Source organism: Ziziphus jujuba, chromosome 5 (genome assembly GCF_031755915.1).
Source record: "Ziziphus jujuba cultivar Dongzao chromosome 5, ASM3175591v1".
NCBI classification, from domain to species: Eukaryota; Viridiplantae; Streptophyta; class Magnoliopsida; order Rosales; family Rhamnaceae; genus Ziziphus; species Ziziphus jujuba.
The window spans coordinates 29,272,103-29,282,584 of NC_083383.1; the positions used below are offsets into that span (position 1 = coordinate 29,272,103).

General features: G+C 30.7%; 1 long non-coding RNA gene across 1 annotated transcript; it reads right to left on the reverse strand.

Moving 5' to 3' along the window:
• Window positions 1-2,126: 2,126 nt before the first annotated feature.
• Window positions 2,127-9,226, reverse strand: LOC132803823 (uncharacterized). The gene is made up of 2 exons (XR_009639033.1): window positions 5,574-9,226; window positions 2,127-3,116 (listed from the first exon to the last, which is right to left on the reverse strand). It is a non-coding gene; the product is annotated as an uncharacterized LOC132803823 (long non-coding RNA).
• Window positions 9,227-10,482: the final 1,256 nt, after the last annotated feature.

Below are 10,482 nucleotides of genomic sequence, written 5' to 3' on the forward strand. Positions count from 1 at the left end.
TAAAATTTGTAAGTATGTGCAAAAGAGTTGTACCTTCTAAAAAAAAAAAAATCAACTTTAATTGTATTGGGAAAAAAATATTTGATTAAATATTTAATAAATTATTATTTTATAATTATTATATAAGTAAAAATTAGTATTTAATTATATGATTCAAAATCAATTTTTAATTATGGTAAATTTCAATTGATGTTATAGTCCCTTTGCTTGTATTATTATTTTATGTAATATATATTATTAAATTTTTTATTATATATCTAATATATATTATTAAATATTTTTAATATAATTTTTACTTCTCATCACAACTACCACAACGTTCATCTAAAAAAAGCTATTGTAAATTTTTTAATAAAAGGTTAAAATTAGTATTTTAATTATAAATAATTAAAAAAATTACAATCAATATTTTAAAACTGCTCTTCAAAACAAGCCATAAATAATAGAATATTGTAAATTCAAAACTTTTAGCTTTAACCATACACTTCGGGCATGTCCATTTTACAAAACAATTTTTAAAATAGTCTTTAAAACATATATAAATTAAAAAAAAAAAATCTAAAACACAAGTATATAAAAGGATTAAAACATTTATTTTATATAGATATATACCATATTTAGTTAGAGCATTTCCAATTGCTCTTCCTATTAGATTCTATATAGTATTAATTTTGAAAAGTATTAATGCTTATGTGATATTTTTTCTATTTAATAGATAATGTTTTCGACAATTTCTCTCCACCAATTGATTCTGTTTAAAATGTCATAAAATACTAATGTGTAATTTTTTATTTTAAAATTATATCTAATTAAAAAAATCAAAAGCACATATAAAAATTATTTTTTTAATAAAAATCAATAAAAATAAATATAATATTGACTCAGCCTGTCAAACAAAACTTCTTTCCAGAAGTAAATAATATCCTTCATAATGTCTATTTCTTTTATTGCCATATCAGCTTGACAAAACTAATGCACAAAATCATTGAAGAAATTTTTTTTAAAATCCTATCTATTTATCTGATAAATAATTTTTAAATGTACAAAATCTATATACAAAGTTATTGAAGATTCTTTTAGACTTAAATAACATTTATCTTATTTTATTAAATATGATTATTACATTTTTATTTATCCCATCAATCCATATTAATCCAATAGTTATTAAAGATAAATTTCACTTGAAATTAACTTAGATACAAATATGAATAATAATTACCATCTTCAAAAACAAATATTCTCTTTACCTACATTCTTATAAAATACTTTTGAATATATTATCAAACATATTTTTAAATTTAAAGTACAGAATCAAATTTATTATTTTCATTTACAAGATTAATTTATAAAAATTATTTTTAAAAACATTACCGCCCTGAGTAATTTTAGATCCTTTGCTTATAAATTTTAGAGCTCCAAAATAAATTCCAAACGAAACCTTTTTACTCTTTTATAAAATTGGAATCCTTTTGCTCTCTATATTAATTCAACATTAACCATTTTACTAATAACTTATCATCGGACCTACTTCACTATTATTTCGTCTTCACTTTTATATTGACCATTTTACTAATACAATGCCAGCAGACAAGAACTTCATATTTCACTCTTATTTTAGGTTGACATCTAAATTGAAGATAAGCTAACAAGATTTTTGTTCTTTTTTCTTTTCTTTTTTTTTTTTTAAAGATGAATTACACGCCTAAATAAGTTCGAACAATAAACCACAAGAACTATTTTTTTTAACCTTTTATCATTGGTTGATTGCGTCGGCGAATCAGTCTATATCTACCAATATTTATTATTTTGCACAACCTTCAGATTTTATTTATACCCACCATACTAATTTACTTTTTTTTTTTTTTTGGATAAAAAAAATGCTTTATGATAATATCATAGGCATACAATATATCGCAATCCTATGCCACAAGACATTACGGCATAAAATCATTCCAGCCAATAACAAAACTTATCAATATTCGAGCCTCAACTAGCTTATAGGTATGAAAGTTATAAAACTTCCTTTCGCTAAAGTACCCCTCAATGGTCACTATACTAGTTTACCATTTTCATTCTCCCCTAATGTCATTTTTAACGAAATTTTCACTTGTCATCATCCATTTCACTTATTTATTTCTTCTTCTGACTTTGACGGTTTTTACTACTTTGCCACTACTCCTTTTTTTATTTCTTCTTCTGACTTTGACGGTTTTTACTACTTTGCCAATACTCTTTTCTTCTTTTTTTTTTTTTGGGTAAACAATATTTTGTTATCATACATGCTCTGCAATATGCTATTCTATATTCATATACATTCATCTCCTTGATTGATTGCAGGCAGCAATACTAGCAGAAAGTTGGATGTCAAAACACTGACAATTTAAGTTAAAATCAGAAAAAAGCTAGACTTACAATTCTATATTCATATACATTCATCTCCTTGATTGATTGCAGGCAGCAATACTAGCAGAAAGTTGGATGTCAAAACACTGACAATTTAAGTTAAAATCAGAAAAAAGCTAGACTTACAATTCTATATTCATATACATTCATCTCCTTGATTGATTGCAGGCAGCAATACTAGCAGAAAGTTGGATGTCAAAACACTGACAATTTAAGTTAAAATAAAAAAAAAGCTAGACTTACAATTCTACAACACCATCCTCTTAGACGCTAAAAGGTTGAGTAAATTTTGCCCACAGAAACTCAGCCCTGTTCAGCATAGTTTTATGAGTGTTTATATATTTTTTGGAAGTGCTTTAGAGGTTCAGAAGCACTTCTAACAAAAATTAGTGAAAAATAACTTTCTTAAGAAATATTTTAGCAAAAGCTATGCCAAACATAAACAAAACCTCAATGAAATATAACTTCATTGAGTGCAAAAACTTCACTACAAGCCAGTCAACATCTACCAATTAAAGTACAGACCAACTACATATTATAACACCACCACAACCACCAACAATACCTAAAATAATAATAAGGAAAAGAAAAAGAAGTAAAAGAAAACAAGCAACAGCCAGTGATAGAAGTCTATTGGAGATGGAAGCTCATCATGTAAATGAAAGCACCTCTGAACATCAAATTTCCGTCATTGGGCAGAACTACAAGCTTCTCTACATGGGAATAATATTCAGCAAGTAATTAAGGAGAAAATAATCATACATGATTTCGATACAACAAAATTAAGGGGTTATATATGAATTCACTAAAAAATAGTAATAATAAAAATAAACAAGCAATTTTCAACAGGTAGAAATTAATCATTCCACTAATACCCTAATAAGATCATATTGCGCAATGATTTTAAGCAATGGTTATGGATCTAATCAAATTTAAAACCTCAGGCAATAAGAAAAATACTAAATATGCAAGAAAAAACCAGCACCTCAAGAACTACTTGAAAAATCAAATTTCCTACTAGTGACAGAAAAAGCAAATAAGATATCAAAACCATTTCTTCAATCCCACTCTAATCCATATCCAAACACACAACATTAAAGCCCTCAGCAACTTATATCACGATTAGCGATGCTTATGTTTTTCATTTAAAGCCATTTCACATCCCAAATGTAACAATATCCAGCAGCAGCACCAGTAACAACCCAACCAAAAAAAAAAAACAAAAAACAAAATAAAACAAAAAGCACCATAAAGAGAGCAGATGCCAGTCTTACTGGTACAGATACAGGAAGTGAAGGCTTATAATGAAATCCAATGCACCTAGCCAAAATAGATTGGGTTTCCATCACTGGGCAGACGCTAAAGACAGACGATACTCAAAACATAAATTGAAGGACGAAATAGGATTTTACTTGGCTCAAAAACATAAATGAAATTAGAACCATAAAAAAAATAATAATAATAAATAAAATAACAGAATTTGAACAACCATGCTACGAACTACAAAAAGGGTTTAGAGTACTGCATTTTAGACAGTGAATGTCAGGCAGTGAACAAAGAAAGATTTCTGAAAAGCCCTCAGATCTCATAGCTTGCTGGTCATTAGGGGCATAGCCACTGAATTTTCAATACGAGCCTCTTCACATCTTCAACCACATTACGAAGAAAGAAAGAAAGATAGAAAGAGAAAAAGGAAGAGGAAGAGGAAAGATGTTGTTGGGGGGGGGAGGAAGAGAGAGAGAGAGAGAGTAGTAATGGTGGCAACAGCGGCAAAAATGTTAAAAAAAAGCTCAAATGTGAAAATTCATGGTACCACTTCCCAGAAAAAAATTATCCATCATAGGGCAAAAGCCATCAATACAACTTAAGTCAAAATCTGGGTCTCAACCAACTACACAACCAAACGGTAGAAACAGAACTGAAACAAACCAACCACAAAAGAAAAAAGAAATTGCATTTTCTACCACCAACAGAGCATCCAGTAATCCACCAAGTTAAGCACACTGAAGCAGCTATTTTGCATTCAGATCTATATTATTAAACCTCAAATAAAACACAAAAGACATATTCATCTCCATTCACTTGTTTATCACGCAGCTCATAAAAAATATATACTTTATGCACAAAAATTAACGCATCAAATCTTGAAAAAGAACTTGCAAAAACCAAACTTCTTTATAAACAAAGAGATTCCAACAAGTCAGGGCCAAGTTAGGAGCTTCAAGATGAAAGCACACGCCCTGATTGCAGAGAGCACTAATTGCAGAAAGTTCAATGTCAAACCACTTTGGCAAATTTTCCCAGTAACACATAAAGTTCATCAAAGGCATTCCTGGCACTCAGATATTAAATTTAACTCAGAAAATGCTGGACCTAAAACTCTATAAAACCATCCTCTACATACTAAAAAGTTGAGTAAAGAGCCCTCAGAAACTCAATGCGATATACCTTCATTGAGTGCAAAAACTTCACTACAAGCCAGTCAACATCTACCAAACTAACCTTAAGTCCAACTACAAATAGTACCACCCCCACCACGACCACCAAAAATAATAATAATAATAATAATAATAAGAAAAAGAAAAAGAAAAAGAAAAGAAGCCACAGCCAGTACTAGAAGTCTAGTGGAGATGGAGGCTCATAGTGAAGATCAAAGCACCTCTCAATTTCAATGAAATTTCCATCATTGGGCAGCACTACAAGCTTCTCTACATGAAAATAATCTTTAGCAAGTAATTAAGTAGATAATAATCATTCATAATTTTGGTACAACAAAATTAGGGCGTTATATGTAAATTCAGAAAGAAAAAAAAAAAAGAAAAACAAAACAAAAATAAAAATACAATTTCAAATAGACAGAAACTAACCATTCCTTAATAGCAAAATAATGCCCTACTATGATCATATTGCTCAATGACATTAAGGTATGGTTATGGATCTGATCAGAAATTTCCCACATACAAAAACTTAAAACCTAAGGCAACAAGAAAGTAGTAAATATGCACAAAAAAACCAGCACCTAAAGAACTACTTGAAAAATCAAAATTCCTACTAGTGACAGAAAAAGCAAATAAGACCTCAAAGCCATCTCTTCAATCCCACTCTAATCCATCTCCAAACACACAACATTAAAGCCCTCAGCAACATATACCATGATTAGCAATGCTTACGTTTTTCATTAAAGCCATTTCACATCCCAAATGTAACAATAACCAAAAAACCGCAGCAGCAGCAGCAGCAGCAGCAACCCAAAAATAAAAATAAAATAAAACAAAAAGCACCATAAAGAAAGCAGATGTCACTCTTAATGGTACAGATACAGGAAGTGAAGGCTTATAATGAAAATCCAATGCGCCTAGCCAAAATAAATTGGGTTTCCATCACCGGGCAGACTCTAAAGACAGACGATACTCAAAACATAAACTGGAAGATGCAATAGGATTTTTCTTGGTTCAAAAACAAAAATCAAATTGGAACCGGTGAATTAAATAAACCTTCAAGAATCATCTCATATATATAAAAATAATAATAATAATAGAATTTGAACAAACTGCCTTTAAAGACGGTAAATGTCAGGCAGTGAACAAAGAAAGATTTCTGAAAAGCCCTCAGATCTCATAGCTAGCTGGTCATTAGGGGCATAACCGCTGAATTCTCAATAAGAGCCTCTTTACATCTTCAACCGCAAAAGGAAGAAAGAAGAAAGAAAGAGAAAGAAGTAGGAGGAGAAGGAGGAGGAGGAGAGAGAGAGAGAGAAGGAGAGAGAGAGAGATGGAAGTAGAAGCGGTGGTGGAAACGGCGGCAAAAATGTTAGAAAAAGCTCAAATGTGAAAATTCACGGTACCACTTCCCAGAAAAAAAATTTCCATCATAGGGCAAAAGCCATCAATACAACTCCTAAAAGTCAAAATCTGGGTCTCAAACAACTACACAACCACAGAACACAAACAGAAGTAATTGAAACAAACCAACCACAAAAGAAAAATTTGAAACTTCTACCACCAAAATTGCATCCAGTAATCAACCAAGTTAAGCACATTGAAACGGCTATTTTGCATTAAGATCTATATTATTAAATCTAAAGTACAACAAAAAAGACATTCATCTCCATTCACTCGTTTATCATGTATCTCATAAAAAAATATATACCTTATGCGAGGACATTAATGTGTCAAATTTTATAAAAAATAAAAAATAAAAAAAATTGCAAAACCCAAATTTCTTTTATAAACAAAAGAGACTCCAACAAGTCAAGGCCCAGTTTGGGGCTCCAAGATGAAGGCACACGCCCTGATTGCACGCAGCACTAGTAGCAGAAAGTTAAATGTCAAAACACTTTTGCTCTGTTTCCAGATACACACGTACGGTTCATCAAAGGCATCCCTGGCACCCAGATTTTAAGTTTACATCAGAAAAAGGTAGACTTAGAATTCTCTAAAACCCTCTTCTATGCTTGTTGGGTAAATTTGCCCTCAGAAACTCAATGCAATACAACTTCATTGAGTGCAAAAACTTAACTACAAGCCAGTCAACATCTACCAAGCTAAACTTCGTACCAACTACACAATATACCACAAACACCACCACCACCAACACCAAAAATAATAATAATAATAACAACAACAACAATAAGGAAAAGAAAAGAAGCAACAGCCAGTTCTAGAAGTCTAGAGGAGATGGAGGCTCATAATGAAGATCAAAGCACCTCTCAATTGCAATGGAATTTCCATCATTGGGCAGAACTGCAAGCTCATCTGCATGGTGGAAACTTTAGCAAGTAATTAAGGAGAGAACAATCATACATGATTTTGGTACACCAAAATTAAGGAGTTATATACAAATTCATAAAAAACCAGCAAAATAAAAATGCAATTTCAAACAGGCAAAAATTTAACCATTCCACTAATGGCATAATAATGTCCTAATGATCATAATGCTCAATGATGTTAAGGTATGATTATGGATCTAATCCGACATTTCCCACATACAAAAATTTAAAACACGAGGCAATAAAAAAAAAAACTAAATATGCACGAAAAAACCAGCAGCTCAAGAACTACTTGAAAAATCAAAATTACTCCTAACGACAGCAACAGCAGGTAAGACCTCAAAGCCATTTCTTCAATCCCACTCTAATCCACCTCCAAACTCAAAACTTTAAAGCCCTCAGCAACTTATATCATGATTGGCAATGCTTATGTTTTTCATTTAAAGCCTGTTCACATCCCAAATGTAACAATAACAAAGAAACAACAGGAGCATCAACGACAACAACAACAACAACAACAACAAAATCAAAAACAAGAAGCACCATTAAGAAAAGCAGATGCCACTCTTAATGGTACAGATACAGGAAATGAAGGCCTAAAATGAAACCCAATGCACCTAGCCAATATAAAATGGGTTTTCATCATTGGGCAGATACAAGAGACGGACGATAGTTAAACATAAATTGGACGACGAAATAGGATTTTTCTTGGTTCAAAAACAAAAATCAAATTGGAACAAGCAAATTAAAGAAGCCTTAAAGAAACAGGATATATAAAAAACAAATAAATGAACAAATAACGGGATTTGAACAATCATGCCAAGAAGTAACAAAAGGGTTTAAAGTACTGCTTTTGTAGAAAGTAAAATGCCAACCAGTAACAAAAGAAAGCTTTCTAAAGAGCCCTCAGATCTCATAGCTTGCTGGTCATTAGGGGCATAGCCACTAAATTTTCAATAAGAGCCTCTTTACATCTTCAACCGCATTGAGAAGATAGATAGATAGATAGATAGATAGATAGAGAGAGAGAGAGAGAGAGAGAGAGAGAGTAAGAAGTGGTGGTGGTGGTGATGGTAACAGCAGCAAAAATGTAAAAAAAAAAAAGCTCCAATGTGAAAATTCACGGTACCACTTCCCAGAATAAAATTTTCCATCATAGGGCAAAAGCAATCAATACAATTCTTAAAAGTCAAAATTTGGGTCTCAAGCAACTATACAACCAGTAGTAAAAGAAGTAACTCAAAGAAACAAACCCAAACCAACAAAACATCCAGTAATCAACCAAGTTAAGCACACTAAAACAGCTATTTTGCATTCAGATCTATATTATTAAATCTAAAATACAACACAAAAATACATATTTATCTCCATTCACTTGTCTATAACGAAGCTCATAAAAAAATCTATACTTTAAGCACAAACATTAATGCGAAAAATCTTTTTTATTCTTTTAAAAAAAAAAAAAAAACCAAAATTTCCATAAATAAAAAGAGATTCTAACAAGTCTAAGCCCAGTTTGGAGCTTCATTCACAAATGGGTTCCATCTAGAAAAGCGAAATGCACAAAAATAAAAATAAAAAAAGCCCTCAGATCTCATAGCTTTTGAATGATTCATCCACGGTTTCAAGCAAATGACGTCCTTCGAAAGCCTTTCAACACCACCGTAATTGTGAGAATGTGCGTATATGTGTATGGTTGTGTGTGTGTGTGTGTATACATATATATATCTATGTATGAAGAAAGAAGAAGAAGAAGAAGAAGAAGAGGCGGTGATGACAAAAGGCTCCTGAGGAACAAAACCACGCTAAGCCGCTCATTACATTTGAGTTTATACATCACTGGGCAATACACAAAATCATTAGATATTAAACAAATAAACTAAACGACAATGGGCCATAGATTATATTTTGTGTTGCATTGTCGTTTATGAGAAAAATGGGTAATTTATAGAGATTGATCCGAAGGTTAAAAAACCAGAGAGAACACAGGTATGGTTGAAACAGAGAAATAGGGTTTTGAGTGGAGATGGAGATGCATTTATTGTCTGAACTGACTAAAATACCCTCCTCCTCTTTCGGATTCTCTTCATGTTGGAGGGGACACGATCATCATTATAATATCTTGGGCTTTGATATTGGGCCAATCCAATGGGCTAAACGATGATAGCCCAGAAACTGGCCTAATATGTTTGAGACCAATAAGCATATTTTGGGCCATCAAATGAAACTCTAGACTCAGGCCATCTAATTTGAATTTGTTTTTTTTTTCTTTTTCTTTTTTTTTTTTTTTGCATTCCCCACAATGGTCAAACTAGTCATTTTGTTTAATTGTTTATTTTTTTATTTGTTTATTTATTTATTTAATTTATGGATAAATGGTCAAACTAAGCCTTTGAAGAGTAGAAATACGAATGCGATTTAGGCCATGAATTTTTGTGGTTTTTATTTTATTTTTGTGGGTAAATTATGAACTTTTGTGTTTAAACATGAAAAAAATTTGCTCTTGGTTTTTGGCATATTTGGTTAATGTTTACAAAAATGAGCCATCTTGTGAGTTAGATATTGTTAAACAATTTATATGCATATATGTATTTAGAAAAATTATATCTTAAGATAATCCAAAATAACATTACAACATATTGTATTAGTTCTACACCATTATAGACAATTTTTTCACAAATAAGAGAAAAATTATATTTAGATATAACCAAGTTCTTATCAAATTAACTAAATAGTATTATCACAATTTTTTTTTTAAGCTTTTGAATTGTTTTAACCATTAAGATTAAGTAATTTATTTATTGCTTATTTAAATCTCCATATGTTCATTTTGCTCAAATAGAATTTTAATACTTATAATATCATATTTAATCAATAATTGAATTTTAAATTTTACACTTTAATGTGATCCAAAATCAACAATGAAAAACTTTCTTCTACTCTAAAAAATTGTGAAATGTGTGCTATTCTTAGACAAAGTCTAAGTAACCGCTGGTGTCGGAAGGAAATGCTAAGGATCATCTCTACTTGATGTGAATGGGTCTATACATACATATATATATATATATATATATATATATATATATATATATATATATATATATGTATATTTTTCATCTTTTGGAGGTAGAGGAATTAACCCAAACCTCCAATATGAAAGCAAAAAAAAAAAAAAAAAAAAAAAAAAAAATTGTTTGAAGGATAATGTTTTCTTTTAGTACTTCCAAAAAATAAATAACTAAAAATAAAAGAAAGAAGGGTTCATGCTTGGCAAATTGACAATTAAACAAGAACTTAGCAACTTGGCAAAT